Source organism: Bidens hawaiensis, unplaced genomic scaffold, assembly GCF_021521415.1.
Source record: "Bidens hawaiensis isolate Kalapana, Puna unplaced genomic scaffold, B.hawaiensis_p1.1 tig00009937_1, whole genome shotgun sequence".
NCBI lineage: Eukaryota > Viridiplantae > Streptophyta > Magnoliopsida > Asterales > Asteraceae > Bidens > Bidens hawaiensis.
In genome coordinates, this window is record NW_027491752.1 from 523,653 (window position 1) to 542,451 (window position 18,799).

The 18,799-nt window shown below is 38.9% G+C and overlaps 1 pseudogene across 1 annotated transcript; it reads left to right on the top strand.

Moving 5' to 3' along the window:
• Positions 1-879: 879 nt before the first annotated feature.
• LOC143533862 (wall-associated receptor kinase-like 8) lies at positions 880-13,176 on the top strand (annotated as a pseudogene). Its single transcript, XR_013135435.1, has 4 exons — positions 880-1,690; positions 1,820-1,975; positions 2,622-3,788; positions 13,066-13,176. The product of XR_013135435.1 is annotated as a wall-associated receptor kinase-like 8 (transcript).
• Positions 13,177-18,799: the final 5,623 nt, after the last annotated feature.

The window sequence follows — 18,799 nt, forward strand, 5'->3', positions numbered from 1 at the left end:
TGTTCACTTAGTTTGGATGAGTATAAATATATGTTTACCAAATTAGGGTTATTTATATGAAAACGTTAATTGTAATTGAGATTTGAGTTATTTTTTTCTCAATTATAATAATACTTAAAATTATATGGTAGATTGTGTGTTTTTCGTTTTGAGTTCCGTTTTTTTTTCTCAAGTCTTATGGGTGTGTATGGTCGGTCTTTGAGCTTATACTAGACCAAAATCGAAACTTGAGTTTTTGTATTTTTCAAAGTTGTTTTGTTTCGAATTTTGATTTGGATTCTGTGCGGATTCTGTCTGTGTAGATTTGCCATTTTAGTTTTAAAAGTTAAAAGTGTTTTTGTTAGTTAATAGCTAGTTAATTGATTATTATATATTTTAGCTAAATATTTGGATTACATTATATGTTAAATAACCATGCGCATGATAGAAGAAATTTATAATTTACTCCAAAAATCTATTTTATAAGAATATATCACTACATATGACTATAAGAGAACCTATTTTATTTATCAAATTAAATATAGCAGAAAAGGCACTAAATAATAATGAAAATTCTAACAACAATACAACGAATAATGTATGAAAAGGATGAGGTATTTAACAATGCTTTGATGCCTTTGTCCCCAAACTGAGTTTATCCTACCCACGTAAAGTTATTAGATATAGACAATAAGGATAATTACAATATACCAGTTACTAGAGAGAACAAAATAAGAATAATGTTGTCTAAAGAAAAACAAATTTGTTGACATGAACATAAAAAATCCACGATATTCCAAGTTTCGATATTTCCTAGGTGCAAACCACCATTATAAACATAAACATTCCTTACATTTTATGCAATAGTCCTATCATTTTTCTAGCTATACGATTACAAATATGAATCTATTTCTAGCTTACTTGCATATAATCATTTTTCTTTCATTAGCAACAACATCAGTTGCAACTATAAAGTACGCCAAGACAGGATGCCGTGCTATGTGTGGGAACGTGACGATTCCATACCCTTTTGGAATCGGTGTGGGTTGCTCTGTCAACAAATGGTACACTGTAGATTGTAACTCCTCGACGCCATATCTATCTGCACTTAACCACCTGGAAGTCCTGGGTGTAAACTTAATGGATCAAACAGTACTTGTTAGTATGCCAAGGATCTCTGATTGCCAAAACCATGTTCAGAATAGCAGTCAGACGATGAGCATTGATCTTGGTATGAGCCCATTCCTGTTTTCCAGGTCACGCAATCGATTTGTGTTTGAGGGGTGTGGTAATGCTATTATGATGGCTACTAGAACTGGATTCACAATCACGGGGTGTTCAACTTCTTGTCCAAATGACGTCGTTGGTGAAATAAACGATTGTTTTGGCATCAGTTGTTGCCAAGCGACGATTCCTTATCATCTAAAGTCGTACACAATGAATGTCAAGGGTTCGGTTGGAGATGGAGCTTGTGAATCTGCCGTCTTGATGGACTTTTCGGTACAAACTATTGTTGGTGGCAAAGCTTTTGATCCCGTATCCCTTGTGTGGACTCTAACACACCAAGACATGATAGAATGTTGTTCAACAGCACACCGTATAAATCTGGAACTGAATACGGGTGATGATATTTCAAAGGAAACACAAACATTAAAATGCTCCCTTGATACAAGCTTCAATGGGAACCCTTATTTACTTGATGGATGTGAAGGTATATATTTATCATATCTTATCTAGTATATCTTACTTAGATTCATATATTTTGTTTGTTCTATAACATACATTTCCAATTTCTGACACAATACTTTCTCTTCTTATATGACATGTACGAGTTTAATAGTAAGGGAAGAATGTGCAAAGTGCCTTTCTTCCTCCTGTAACTATGATATCATATATGATGAGGATGGCTCAAGTAGATTAACAAACTTCATTTGTGAACCTTTCAATGGAACTCCCACAAGTTTTGTAAGAAGATCATCTATTTATGTTATTATAGGTACGTAATATTGGATTGTTCATCATCCCTATTTTCTTTGCAAGCTCTACGAATGCGTAATAATTTCATTTTTTTTTGTTATTGTGTTGAACGTTATGTGCGAAAAAATCATTACAAAAACGCTAAATTATTACCAAAAAAACAAATTTAAATCATTTGATCTTTTTTTGTTTATATGTTTTTAATTTTTATACTTCTTACATACATTAAAATTAATACGTGGTTAATATTTTTGTATTTTTGTGTTTCATATACTTACACTAATGCACGTTATTTACGTAAAAGTCATTCAAACTAATTTGTTCAAGTATGTTTTAGTCTATCAAACTAATTTGTTGTTTCTTACTTACACTAATGCACGTTATTTACACATGAACTATACTATTTTAGGTTAAATACAAAAATAACAATTATTTTACCATTCATACCATTTTATTTTGTTTATAATCGAACCAATTCCGACCGAATAGCATTGGTATTTGTATCGGTATTTTCGGAACCGATACATGCATTTGATTTTGTGGTTTTCGATCAATTCAAGACACAAATTGATATCATCCTTCTTTTAAGTGTTAAAGCATGAATAGTTGACTTCATTAATAAAGAAAACTTACTAACAAGTAATTTTCTATTGGGCTTGATAAAGGTGTTAGTATATGCATGGGTGCGGTGTTTCTTGTGGCAACCACATATGCATTATGCAAATTGATTAAGAAAACAAAAGAAATAAGACAAAGAAAGAGATTTTTTAAACGAAATGGTGGTTTATTATTAAAACAACAAGAAGAAGCTGACCCGTCTTTAATTAGTAAAACGATACTTTTCACATCACTTGAGCTCAAGAATGCCACAAACAACTTCAATGAGAACAGAATTCTGGGTAGAGGAGGCCAAGGTACTATGTATAAAGGGATGTTAGTGGATGGAAGAATTGTAGCAATTAAGAAATCAAAAGTTGTTGATGAAAGTCAATTAGAACAGTTCATCAACAAAGTAGTCATTCTTTCTCAAATAAGTCATAGGAATGTGGTTAAACTATTCAGATGTTACCTAGAGACAGAAGTCCCACTGCTCGTTTCCGAATTCATTCCAAATGGTACCTTGTATGACCATCTACATAGAGAAACTGTCGAGTTCACAATTTCATTCAAAATAAGATTACAAATAGCTACAGAGGTTGCAGGAGCTCTTGCTTACTTGCATTCAGCAACTTCCATTCCAATATACCATAGAGACATCAAGACCACTAATATACTTCTGGATAACAAGTATAGGGCCAAAGTTTCTGACTTTGGAACTTCAAGGTTTGTCTCAATAGATAAAACTCATTTGACTACCTTAGTAAAAGGTACGATTGGCTACCTTGATCCAGAGTATTTCCAATCTAGCCAGTTCACGGAAAAAAGTGATGTAAATAGTTTTGGAGTTGTTTTGGTGGAACTATTAACCGGAGAAAAACCAATTTCCGAAACTAGATTTGGTGAAAATAGAAGTTTAGCTACCCACTTTATGTTGGCTATGGAAGAAGGGCATGTTATGTCGATTTTTGATGTTGTGGTGACAGAAAAGGGTTCTAGTGATGAGCTTATGTTATTAGCTAACCTTGCAGCACGGTGCTTAAATTTGAATGGGAAGTATAGACCAACAATGAAAGAAGTAGCTATAGAGTTAGAAACTATACGAACATCGCATATTCCAGCTATGATTCAAACAAATACCGAACACGTCATATATGGGGAGGAAGTCTTGATGCTAACATATAGCAAACGTATTGTTGACTTTCAATGACAGCGTAAGTCAATTATGCAAAATGGTTTACCAGTGTTCATTGTGTAACAAATTGATGTCGTCATATGTATATGTAGGGGTGTTCAAAACTATCCGAATCCGTATCCGAACTATCCGAAAATTCGGATATCCATTTGTTTCTGATTGGCCTATTGATTGTTTGGGTTTTGGCCTAACACACTTTTCTACTATGCCAGTTAGCAAGGTTTTATCACATTTTGGGCTATTGGCCTATTTATCAGTTGTCAGCAATTCTCAGGAGTTGTATGATTTTATACATTCACATTCATGTAAGATGTAGAACCGCGTATTGGGTCTTGAATACGGGTGCCACAATATTCATTTTGCTAGTCTTATTTTTAGGTATTTGTACGAATGTTTTCTTTCTTTTTATGTCTACGAACCTATGTGATTTTCGTTTCTTGCCATTTTAGTACTAGACTTGCAAAATGTGAAGGAATATAGGTACTATATAGCTTGCATAACTGCTACGATCTCATGCTCTAGTTCTTCATACTACATAGCTTACTAAAATATCATAAAGTGTTGACGTTTGAAAGCAAAAAAAGCATGTTTCTTTGTACATCAAGTCATGTAAACAATGATTTTCCTAGAATACCAAAATCCCTAGGGCCACTTTTTATAGTTGATACATGGATCCCTAACTTTGGAGCCACAACGCATATGACATCCAATATTGGTATGTTTCACAATATAACACCGTATCTAGGCTCAAAATGGTTTGTGATCGATAATGGTGAATTTTATATCATCTCACGTATTTGTCACCCTGTGCTAAAGTTTCTTACCGATATTATTTTCTCATACGATGCTTAATCTATTCAGAATCTAGCAATTAGGTCCTCAAAAATCTACTCGGTAATTGTTTTTATCGTAATTTATTATCCATTGTGTCATTGTGGCATATGAGGCCCAACACCCATCGGATCTCATTTTGACCATCTTTAGTTTAAGACATCATTGAAAAATTTAGTCGCTTTACATATCCATTAACTGATTGCTCTTACGCCATTTACTTGTTTCGTCATTTTATAAAAAAATGTGTTGAGTATCTTTTTCTCAACTACCATCAAATTGTGATTGCGCCCTGAAGAGGTAGGTCCCAGCAGAGCCCAGTTGGACCCGCAAGACTCACCTTGAAGAGGGACGTCTGCGCAAAGACCAACTGGTTCCGCAGGACCCACCATGCTCAGAGAGATGAAGACCTTACGCGTAGTACGCCAGCTGTTCCCGCAGGAAAAACCTCCCAGTGGTAAAGTACCCCGCCTGTTCCCGCAGCTGCGGATACAAGCCATGAGGGAAGGCTACCCGCACTAATAGTAAGGCTACACGCACAATGCACTAACTCTTAATAATTCAGTAATGTCACTTGAAGAAGGAATGAGCAAGGCGGGAATACTCCCGCCCAAATGAGCCAGTCCGTACGCTTCTGGAAGATCTTTTGTACTATACCTGCCAAGGTATGGACAAAATAGACAAGATCTGACCAAAGCAGCCCATGAACCAATCACAGGGTGACAGCTCACCGACAACAGTACGAGGAGGACCACGCTCTAGTACAAAATGTCACTATCAGCCGCTGCCTACCCACCAACCCTCATCGTGGCACGTACATAGCCTGTAGTTGGTGGAAAAGGAATAGTACACAGCCGGCCATCTCACTATCAGCCGCTGCCTACCCACCAACCACCAGCATGGCACGTACGTAGCCCACAGTTGGTGGAAAAGGAATATTATACAGCTGGCTGTACCTGCTTGGAAACCTACCTTCGGCTATAAATACTCCAACACCTTGGAACGGTATCATTATCTTATATGATCTTATATCATCTGATATTATCTTATCTTCTCTAGCTATTTCTCTTAATATACACTTATATTCAGAGCAATCTAGTCTGATTCTCACGCCGGAGGGTGGTCACAAGGAGGTGCCCCCCTTCTCAGTGACGAGCTCACGGTGTCTGTTTTGCAGGTCATCAGAAGAATAACCATCTTTGCTGGACCTGACCCTCGTGGGAAACATCTACTTTACCCTAAGATTATCCGTAATCTGCCGGGGTCATCTAGTGTTTCTTCATTGGCACCATCCGTGCATAAAAGCTAGAACTAATTCTTTTTCAGTTTTTTCAAAACCTCTGGAAAGATGGTTAAGGTTACTCCGATGCCAAGGCCAACGAGTGACCAAGAAACTCCGGTAACCACAACCCCAGCTACTGGGGGAACACCGGCGAGTACACAATTTTTACGAACACTACCCCGGTTACCCAAGCCGGGGCAAGTGCAGTAAACAATCATTCACTGGGATTCACCGATACCCAGTTGGAGAGACAACAGACGAGGCTCCCCCGCCAAACACTTGATCAAGTTAAAGCGTGGGCGGAAGCACGTCAGAAGGAATTCCAAGCTGAGTTGGATGAACACTTACGTTCACTCCAACAGGCTGACGAATTCGGAAGCACTCGACAACAGCTCAACATGAGCAATGAGTGCGAGTACTTGGACGATGATTGGGAGGAGTCCGACAGTGACGCAAACCCTCGTCATAGGGCGAAAGGGAAGCGCAAGGAAACGGACTTCCAACCGAGAAGGAATTTTGGAGAAACCTTCAAACCAAGGAACGCGGGGGGAAACCCACGTGACTTCTCCAAAACCTTTAGACCAACTGTTGCAAATGCGGGAACGTCCAAATTTGCAAGGGACATTGCGGAAGCAATTGCCCCGAAAAGTGCCAAACAAATGTCCAATAGGCACATATGATGGTATATCTGACCCAGACGATCATCTGAACAGATTCATAGCGGGGGCAACCGTCAGCAATTGGACGGAACCCACGTGGTGTTACATGTTCCAAATGACGCTTGTTGGGGCAGCCAGAGCGTGGTTTGACCGTCTACCGGTCCACCAGATCTACGATTGGGCAGACTTCCAGCAGAAGTTCAGCCAACACTTCAGTCAACAAAGAAAGTATACCGAAGAGCAATGGACGATCCTCAACTGCATCCGAGAGGAAGATGAGTCTTTACTAGACTTCATCACGCGCTTCAATTCAAAGAAGCTAAGTCTGGGCACTATTAGCGAAGATCTTGTTCGCGCTGCTTTCATCCAGGGCGCGGAAGACCCAGAGCTCATCCGCACCTTGACGGGTAAAGATGGCATGCCATCCACGTGGGATGCCATCATGACAGCAGCTAAACGCTTCGCGGAAACGGAAAAGCAACTGGGTAGAGATCTTCCCCAGAGCACAAACCTCTACCTTTAAAAAACAAGAGAAAACAACGTCCTTACCGCCCGACAAAACAAAAAGAGGAAGCTTGGTATTTGGCAGTCAAGGGTAAACTTTGACACCTCATCCGGCTCACACCCTCGGTTAGGCGGAAAGGATAACATGCAGTTGTCGAACCGGAACTCCAGATGGACGCCACTCACCAAAAGCGTCACCTAGATATTTGCCACCGAGAGGCTCCCATGGCCAGAGGCTCCAATAATCCGACAGCGTCTAAACGCTGATCAAAGCAAATCCTGTGACTTCCACAGGACAAAAGGCCACACCACGGAGGAATGCGTATCCTTGAAGGACGTCGTCGAAGCATTTGCCAGAAATGGGAAACTCACTCACCTCGTGGCGTAATGGACGCTAAGCAGGCTAATGCGTGTAGAACCCCAGTTGGGGAAAACACGGATGAAACTGCAGCTTCAATGTTGGAGACTACATACTGCGTAAACAACGAGATTCCGAACCAGGTGCATATCGGCTCGAAAGGCTCGATGACACCCCCATCCCAAGAACATGGAATGGAGCTCAATTACGCAAATGTTATATGTAGATCAATTCCAAACTTAAAGAAAAGGCCTAGAGCCACTTCTAATGGAAATGATTCTCCTTATCACATTGACGCTGATGGTCTTACATTTATACATATGATCTGACCACACTAATATGCCGGTATTCACCGCATAAATAAGTGGGGAAGTAAGTCTTTGCGTGTGGAAGGCGGCAAAACCCGCATAAACACAAAAAACGGTATAAATTTCTAAGGAAAAGATGAGGAAAACCTTCACGCAGGTCAGTTATAGGTGAAGTTTGGTCATCTCACTAAATGAAAGTGACGGTCCTACCCGCACAATCATGATAGAGGAAACTGAACACTAACCTATTGACAACCACGCGTCGAAAGGTTAACTTATTCAAAACACTTAGAAAATTTCTAAAAAGATGAGGAAAACCTTAACGCAGGTCAGTTATAGGTGAAGTTTGGTCATCCCACTAAATGAAAGTGACGGTCCTACCCGCACAATCATGATAGAGGAAACTGAACACTAACCTATTGACAACCACGCGTCGAAAGGTTAACTTATTCAAAACACTTGGAAAATTGCTAAGTTAAACTAAAGTATGCATGAGCGAATCATATATTGTTTATGAGGCAAAACAAGTGCCAAATTAAACTATAATATGCATGAGCAAGTCATATAACGTTTACAAAGCAAGTCATTAAGTGAAAGTGACGGTCCTACCCGCACAAACATTTATATTTCATAAAAAAATCAAACATTACAAGAATGGCCAGGTATCTACCCGCCTACAGAAATGTAAATCTATCCTAACGGTGGGAAGGGATCTCAAGGTTCAAACTTCAGGACCACTCCCTCTAAACCCACTTGAACCCGTACCATCAGTTGGCTGTGGCGGTTCAAGGAAAGCCTTGAGAATAGTTAGCCCATCATCAGCAGCAGCAATTTCGTTCACCTTCTCCACCACCGGATGCGGAAAGGCAGCATACTGGTTCACTGCTTGGTCGTAAGCAGCTTCAGTGTCCACGTCATAAAGAGGGAAGTTAGAAGGCGGGATGCCCTTCTCAACAAACCCCAGACCAAGTAGGAAACCAGCCTTTTCCCCATCCTCATGGGAAGCGTTGAGGGCTGCGCTCATGGCATCGTCATAAGATGTGTTCGTGAAGATCCGATACACAACCTACAAAAAAAAAGATAATAGGCCAAAATAACCCTACGCACCTGTAGGGTCGACAACAGGCCGGTAGCCGCCAAACCCATCACCCGAACCTAAGGGATATCCATCCAAGAAGTCAGGGAGATGGGAAGGAGGCAGAGATTGGCTAGAAGCCCCAACCCTGAACATATCTGATGAACCGGCCGGGGACGAGGTAGTCGCCGGTGCCGGAGGCACGGTTGAAGCCGCCGCGGTAGAGACCAACGGAGGTGAACTCACTGGAGGTGAACTCACAACCGTGGCCGCCGCTGCGGAGGAGAGAGAGCGCAGGTGCAATGAAACTATGACACGTGAAAAGCAAGCAGGCAACAGCTGTCGACAGGACGCGTGTCGTAAAATTCGCACCCACGCGCCCGAAAACTCGCGCCCACGCGCCTGAACAAGCGTCTAGAATGACCATATACCGTCACGTCGCCATAACTTCCTGCACGTCCTGAAACTGTCGGAAGAAACCGTCGGACGACGCTAACGTCCCTTCAACAGTTTGGACTGTTCTTATCCTTTCACCAACTCTTCGAATTTCAAAAAGATTCAAAAAGATTCAAAGATTCAAAAATAAGAGGGAATATGCCCCCTTACCTTGGAAAGCGAGAAACCATAAGACGAGTGCGGGTACAATGTCAAGGCGAAACCCGTCACATACTTAGCACTTGCAGGGAATCAAAGCTAACAAGATACCTTGGGAAACAAGAAACCGTAAGACAAGTGCGGGTACAGTGTCAAGGCGAAACCCTTCACATACTTAGCACTTGCAGAGAATTGAAGCCAAGAAGGATCTTATGGATCGTGCTTGCGGAAAGGGAAATAACACCTCCGCATAGCGGTAACGTTGAGAACTAGCTTGTTTGAAACTTCAAGGCGGAATTGGTGGTTTAACATAGCTGATCACTATGTCCAAAACTACCAAAACCTCGTGAAGAATCTATGCAAGTGAAACTCAACGCTCCCGACGTGCGAAGGGGTTAAACACCTACCCGCATCATAACCGAAGATCAGGCAGAAAAGTTGGGAATTTCTGCGAGTGACATTAGGAAAACCGCGGGAAGAATCCCCACGGAAAACCTTAAAACTAAAAACCCTTTTCAAAACCCCTTGCTTAAGTCCAAAAGTTCACCTCACTTATTAACAATTCATGAGAAGAACAATGGATTGGGGGGACTTGAAGAGGTAGGTCCCAGCAGAGCCCAGTTGGACCCACAAGACTCACCTTGAAGAGGGACGTCTGCGCAAAGACCAACTGGTTCCGCAGGACCCACCATGCTCAGAGAGATGAAGACCTTACGCGTAGTACGCCAGCTGTTCCCGCAGGAAAAGCCTCCCAGTGGTAAAGTACCCCGCCTGTTCTCGCAGCTGCGGATACAAGTCATGAGGGAAGGCTACCCGCACTAATAGTAAGGCTACACGCACAAGGCACTAACTCTTAATAATTCAGTAATGTCACCTGAAGAAGGAATGAGCAAGGCGGGAATACTCCCGCCCAAATGAGCCAGTCCGTACGCTTCTGGAAGATCTTTTGTACTATACCTGCCAAGGTATGGACAAAATAGACAAGATCTGACCAAAGCAGCCCATGAACCAATTACAGGGTGACAGCTCACCGACAACAGCATGAGGAGGACCACGCTCTAGTACAAAATGTCACAATCAGCCGCTGCCTACCCACCAACCCTCATCGTGGCACGTACATAGCCTCGTGGCACGTACATAGCCTGTAGTTGGTGGAAAAGGAATAGTACACAGCCGGCCATCTCACTATCAGCCGCTGCCTACCCACCAACCACCAACATGGCACGTACGTAGCCCACAGTTGGTGGAAAAGGAATATTATACAGCTGGCTGTACCTGCTTGGAAACCTACCTTCGGCTATAAATACTCCAACACCTTGGAACGGTATCATTATCTTATATGATCTTATATCATATGATATTATCTTATCTTCTCTAGCTATTTCTCTTAATATACACTTATATTCAGAGCAATCTAGTCTGATTCTCACGCAGGAGGGTGGTCACACGGTGTCTGTTTTGCAGGTCATCAGAAGAATAACCATCTTTGCTGGACCTAACCCTAGTGGGAAACATCTACTTAACCCTAAGATTATCCGTAATCTGCCGGGGTCACTTAGTGTTTCTTCACACCCTTCAACGGATCCACAGAGTAATGAGTGAACTTCTTTCTGATTTAGCATCATTAATTGTATTTTGTGCACGTACATACCCCAACAAAACGGGGTAGCCGAAAGGAAACGAAACGAAAGAATCGTAACCTCTTTGATTATTTGAAACTTATCATGCCTTGCTCATTCATGCAACCTATTTAGAAAAATAAGGGGTATGATGCTTGCGCCACAAATTTATAGTTTTTATATCGTAAGCTATAGTGAATGTCAGTACCATACACGTACCATGACGGACGAACTAACAATTCCAACAATATTAACCAAACTTTATCGGTACCGATATCGATAAATGTGGATATTTTTGGGCGTATCATATCGTAAGTTACGCAAATATAATCAGTATTTTTCTTTTCACTATTTTCTGTATTTTTTATTAATGATGCGGAAGAGTGTCGGTCTTTGTTCATTGATATTTAATAAATTGATGTGATAATATAGACTTATATTCGCAGAGAACTTTAGGTAAATCATAAATGGTTAAACACGACCAAAAGTAAAAAGAACAATTTACGTCTATTTTTTCTTAAAACAGTACACTGCCTGATTGGTCCTCACCATTTAAAATAGGAATGAGGTCAAACTTATTTCAATTTCAATTTGAAAAAGTGCCAACTTTCAGTTTGCTGGTCTTCTTTTTCCATTTGTAGGAAAATGAAACTTGTTTTGTTATTTCTCACGTCTTTATAAGGTTACTATGAGTCTTTGACCAATATCTATGGGTTTTGATATGTCTATCTATTATTGTTAATCGAATTGAAGGCCATTTAGCATATTTTGAAAAACTATTTCCATGAGTAAATTAATGTTTGGTTAGTTGCGTAACTTTAGTATATTTTTTTTTGCTGGTAGAGCCTCAAGGTTTTTGAATCTTGTCATTTTCGTTTATTTCATGAACCCTGTTAATTTAACATTAAGTCATGAGTATTTATATCATTTTACCTATTTGAATGAATGTGACAATTGTAATCAACTATGGGGATGATTTTAAAAGATAATATATCATATTTAACAATTTCAATATAATTTATAAATAATAACTTATAGAATGTCTATTTTACTCATTTTTTTTTACTAAAAATATAAGTATAAAGTTGTTTATTTAGCTATTTTCAACTAGTTTTTTTTAATAAACTTTCGGGTTTTTATGATTTGTTTAAGTTTTCATTTAACGCATTTACTTATTTTTAAAAATAACATTTTATATATTTTTATTTTATTTATATAATAATTGTAAAGAAATATATAATAATATTTGTAATTTATAAGATCTTTCAAAATTCTCTCAAAGGCTTAAAATCTATTAAATTTGACCTTCTAGTGCAAATTTTTAAAATCTTCCGATATAAAAATTTGTGGATTTTTTTTATTAGAGGGGTAAAATCCGTAAAAAAATGTTTTTACTAAGAAGCATTGTTTGCATCCTTGTGGTAAAAGGGCGTATACAGGGTGCGACCCTATTTTGAAAATTTGGCTCCGAACCTTAATGTCTACACTTCCTTAAATTTGAGTTTAACATTGATTTAGGTGCTGTTTGTTTTTCCTCAGAAGGACTTCTCCACCTCTTTTGTCTGCACTGAGAAGAGGGCGCGCAGACGTTGGGCTCTGCAGTGTGTTTGTTTTTTCGAAGACGTTTCATTAAAAAACGTCTGCGCGCCCTCTTCTCCCAGAAGTGTTGGTATTATTACTTCTTTAACCTCTTCTCCCAGAAGTGATGAGCCAAGTTGCTACTGATGACTCCACCAGCAATTCTTCACTCTTCATTTTATTCTTTTCATTTGTTGTCACCATAATCTTTGTTTATGGCTGTGTTTTTCTATCGATTGCCGCCATCATCGCCGATTGTTACCGGGTTTGATTTACGAACCCTAGGCAGCGATCGTGTGGTGGTGGCAGCTCTCCGATGTTGGGAAATTACGGTTGTTAAATCTAGGGTTTATGACCACTGATTGTTACCGGATTCGATGTGGTGGCTGTACTCCGGTGTGGGGAAGTGATGGCTTTTAAATCCACGGTTTCTGACGCCGGTTGCCGCCTCTGTCGATGTCGATTGACATTTGATTTGGGTTGGATGGTTGTTTGAAATATGAAATCAGGTTTGTGGCTGTGATGATCTAATGTTGTTCGAGTTAACATCAGCTCAGGATATGTGCCTGGCGTGGCAAAAATGCAGGATGGCAGGTACCCTTGCAGCCATGGCACTTTGAACCTTTTGCACCAATGTTTCGATAGGTCTGAGCCTCTTTATAGTGATTATTAAATCATTGATGAATTTCAAGTTTTAGTTTCTTTTGATATTTATAGATGATGGTATTTGAAGATTTTTGAGTCATATATTTCACCCGAACCATCATCGTTTATACTACTTATTTTTCTTTAATTATTTAAATTTCAGCTTATTTTAGCAGTCTGCAGATGTTAAAAAACAAGCAGTCTTCTTGTTGCAGACTGCAGAGTTTTGGTCCACCTCTTCTGCTACAGATGTTGGCAGATGTGGTTTCGCAGTCTTCTGACATTTTACCTCTGAAAAACAAACAGCACCTTAGATATTGCTATTCTGTTAGCAAGATGTTGAAAAGACTTTTATGCCCTTTTATGATTTCCCAATTGTGTCCTTGTGCTTTGCGTTCATACAGTTGCGTCCCACCTTTTTCTTCCCCGTAGAGAGCTTTATTCGGCAACCATAAACCATGTTTTATGGTTCTTTCATGCAACTATATTTCTGTTTGTCGGAGGTGGGTGTGATGTAATGTGTGGATCGACGACGGTAAATTGCATCAAATGCTTAATTCTAAAATCCAAAAAAAAATGTTTTTAAATTCCTGCAAACTTGAACACATCTTCTAAAAGTCAAAAATCTTGCAAACATAAAATATAAATGAGACACTATTCAAGTTATTAAATCATTCTACACCAATATATCGTATAAGAAGTGAAAGAACACATCATCTAGATCTAGTGGCTAGAGCTCAATAATGCTGGCCCAGAATCCATCAAAATAATGAACATGTGTATTTGGGGTGACAATTCGCGACTCTTTTTTAGATAATCAAACGAACTTAACAAACGATCTTAACAAACTTACATGGAGAAAAGACTCCTTGACATAAAAGACAATAATCTAGACCCCTATTTATAGATATACTAAACTTGTCATCCAAGACAACTACTAAACTTTTTTCTCAAAGACAAAACATTTCATAAACCTATTATAATTCAGTTAACTAAAATAAAACTATCAAAATAAATCCGTAAATTTATTAATAATTCAAGATTAACCTTCAGATAAAACCCCATTAATAAACTTTATAAAACATTAATTCAAATAATAAATAAAACCCATTTAAAGATTTGGGGGGGGGGTTTGGAAGGTGAATTTCGGTTTGAATGAACGGTTTTATAACCCTATAAATACCGATGACTCGTTAATGTTTAATCACACCTCGCATCGTCTTCCTATGTTAATGGATTTAACCCCATTGTTATTTTTTGGCAACCTCAAGGGTTTAGCTGAAAAAAAAAGTTTTAGTACTAAATTTAAGTAACTGACCAAATCTCATAGACGACAATGGCATTTAACTAATATCGTGTAATGATGCTAGATTGTCGCTATCTAGTAAAAAACAATTAAAATAAGTTCCTAATCACCTAATCAAGCTAGGGTAAGTAGGGTGTCGAACACAAGGAGTATGTGATGAATGTAATCGTGTAACCAATTTATGATATTATGAAGTAATGAGTTTAAGTGCTGATCACACAAGCAATTAAGTTGGTTTTAATACTGATTAAACAAATTCATAAATTCAAGCAATTATAAAGATGAATCATCCCCGGGGTTCAAGAATGTAATTTAATAATTTCTCATGTAACCTAACCGATTAATTATCACAGACTGACTAAAGACTGGTTAACGAGTTAAACCTTAGGCACCAACAATCGCTAACACATGGCACTGGTTATCAAACGACCCCTGCCAGTGTGACTCAACTAAGGGCAATTGTGTGCTTTGTTGTATTCAATCTAGTCAAATAAACCATATGAGCAATTACTATAGCAACCGACAAACTAATTGTTCTGATCAACGTAAACCTAAACCGATTGAATGCACAAAAATACTAAATATCAATACTCATAGATCAATCAACCATAATTACAAAATGTATGTTCTTGGTTACATTAAAAACCGAATAAAATACAAACTTTGCATCCTGGGAATGAATCGGAGAGATTACCCGAGCCTCGACATCATGGAATCTTCAATTATGATGATATGGAGCATGAATATAGTCTCGGTATGATCTGGAATGATGGAATCACCCTCTTGTAGCTCTGGAAACTGCCTAGAAGTCGTTATTCTCCAAACCCTAATTTTACCTTATATAGGTTTTAAAATTAGCGACTCCCGTAATTTAATTTGGTCCAACATATGGTACTCCAGTTTCAGAGAATGGTACTCTGTCTCAACAAATGGTACTCTAACTTTAGAGTATGATACTCTAACAACAAACCATACTTTAAAACTTCCTGATGTGCGTTACTTCTCTACATAGCATAAGAAACTTTGATTGCAACAAATGATATGCTAAACCAACTTTTACCCAGATCTTCTGGTTTTGATCATACACTATCACACATCATCCTGGGTCTTCATCTCATGCTCGTACAGTCCAAATTAGGTACTTTAACATCTATGACCTGAAATACAATAAGCACGTATGAAGTATCGAAGTTCCCACAATAAACAGTTAAAACTAATAAATAAACGAACTTACATACAAATTAACCAACCATCACATCCCCACACTTATCTTTTGCTTGCCCTCAAGCAAACTCTAAAGTAAACATTAACCTTCATAATAGGTATGTGAATTATCGCCATTAATACTAGTAAGGTTTAAGGTCATTGTAACATCCGGCCCCTCGCTCCACCAATATTGTCCGCTCTGCCCACACAGAGCTCACGGATTTGTTTTTGGTTGCCCAGATGGAGACTTCCTAGGAGGTCACCCATCCTAGTACTACTTCCACCTAAGCACGCTTAACCGTGGAGTTTTCATGTGCTCCACAGCCAACTAAGCCCAAAACGTGTTGGTGATTGAAGATGCAGGACATTTACTTATGAACCAAGGATCTCTCTTGTCCACGACCGACGTGGGATTTGCCTAAGAGTGAGACGATGTTGTGTTTGCCAAGGGTGTTACAAACAACCCCCCTTTGGACTCATTGTCCTCGATGAGGCATGTCCCATCATCCCGAACGACACAACAGTGGCTCTGATATCACCTGTAACATCCAGCTCCTCGCACCACCAATATTGTCCGCTCTGCCCACGAAGAGCTCACGGATTTGTTTTTGGTTGACCATATGGAAACTTCCCAGGAGGTCACCTATCCTAGTACTATTCCACCTAAGCATGCTTAACCGTGGAGTTTTCATGTGCTCCACATCCAACTAATCCCAAAACGCGTTGGTGATTGAAGAGGCATGACATTTACTTATGAACCAAGGATCTCTCTTGTCCACGGCCGATGTGGGATTTGCCTAAGAGAGGGACAATGTTGTGTTTGCCAAGGGTGTTACAGTCATACCCAGTTTCCCAAACTGACACTTTCTAGATTGACATCCCACAAATAAGGTTAAATGGTACTATAAAAACAATAGAGCCGCCCAGACGAGTGTACTTTGTTTCCGGTTAAGGCATACATGTTCATACCCCTCATAATATCAACTCTCCTCTCGGTTTAATATCTGGAGTAGCAAAAGATGTGACAGTATATGTCTCTGCCCTCAAATACCAAATATGAGTCACAACTTAATAAGGTTGCAGGCTAGTCTTATCTCCACCCATTACCCATTGGTTTCATAAAGACTCAGACTAAGGTTTTGCTGAGGCACAGGTTTGGGTGCGGATTAGGCATATTTAGTGACTAAGGTGGATGAAACCCAGTTTAACAAATACATACACAACTAATCAAAAATAGCCAAACTGCTAATTACATAACTGAATATAAACATATTTCTTTTTGGCTTTTTGTTGGATTTTTTTTGCACAGCTGATAAACAATACACTGAAATATAAAATACAACTCTGACGATCACATATTTACAACTCTTTTAACTATATACAACTCAATAACGAACTGGATTTCATAACACAAGTTAAAAGATTGACGGCCAAGGCTGAAATGGTGTGTAATGTTCGGTTTAGCAAATAAAAAGGAATAAGGTCCAAACGGGCTCCTAGGGGGATAATGTTGGGCAAGGAATTTTATTTAGTTGGGGAAAATGTATGTACGGGTTTTCTAAAGTCCTAATTTCCATGCAGGTGGTGGTATTAAGATCTCGATAAGCATATGACAAGCAAATTCTAATTCTGTAAAACATATCGGTTTCCCTCAATAAATGATAAAACATGTTTTATATTTATTATATAATATGTGTATCAAGTATATGGGCTATCTCACAATATGTCTGAAATTATGGGCTGCCGATATGAAACATGAATACTCGTACCCTTGACTCGTTTTCCATGCCTAAACAACCCCATTTTCAACTTTTATTTTTGAAAACATTTGTGAGTAAAACTATCGAGAAGCTGAAAAACCAACCATGACCAGAAACCTATAACTTGGCATTAATGACAATAATTAACAGTTAAAAATTTGGTTCCCGAACACTCTTCAAGGTACTATCAGGCTAAAATTTTCAAATTTCCCCCATCCCCACACTTGAGGCTTACATTGTCCTCAATGTTAAAATATTTAAGCAATTAATGAACATTTGAGGGACGGGGTTAAAACTGACCGTATAACAATTTTTAAAACTCGGGGCTCTAATGTGATGATTTAAGTAAACAATTATACAATTACACTTCTAACACTTAAAACAAAAATAACAAAATAGATAATGAAACTGAAATCACCTAAAATGAATGACAATGCAATGCAAAAATGTGGCTCTTGAACTCTCGTAAACACTCGTGCACACTCGTCTCATCCAAGTACCAACCGAACAACCAAATCTGCAAAGTCTCGAGATGTGTAGAAGCAAGCTTCTCACAAGTGTAAGACATAAGTCTTTTAAAAGTTATGTAAAAATGATTTTTCTATTAACTTTTATTAAAAGAATTACCGAACCGAATTAATTAATTCATAATAAATTTTGTTAAACAAGTTAAAAAATGTTAAAAGACCTAACTCACTTTCGTAGGAATCACGATTTCATTTAGCGTATAAAGAAGCCCTTTAAACCCCCTGGTATCCCGGCTGGACGAGCGAGTTCTCGTGAGGGTTTATAGTGAACTATACCCACATATTTCCAAATACAACAAAATTTACACGTACCTGGATTTACCACAACAAAAAGAACATGAAAGCACCCTGGGTAGCTTAACTGAAACTTCGTTTTTTGAAGAAAAAAAAATTACCGAACGTATCAGAATCCCAACTTTTCCCGTGCGGTATCCCCACACTTAGCTTTGCTACGATGGTACGCTTGAAATACAATTAGTAATATATTAAAATAATGCAAACTAAAAATATACAAAATGTACAATTACCACCCCTTTGAATATTTTATGACATTCAAGGTGGCCGCCTGACCTGCTCCCGCGCAGCCTTCTTGTTACATGCACGCTCCTCAAGAGATTCCTCCCAACCTTTTGGCACGCCATGTTCCTGCCATTTATCATTTAATTCTGGCGGTTTCTTTACTTCTTTCTTTTTCGTCTTCTTTCCTTTTCTTATTGTTGGTTTCTCACCATCTCTAACTTCATGCAACATCTCATTCCATCCTTTCACCTCCATGCTACCCATTAGCTCATTCCTGTCA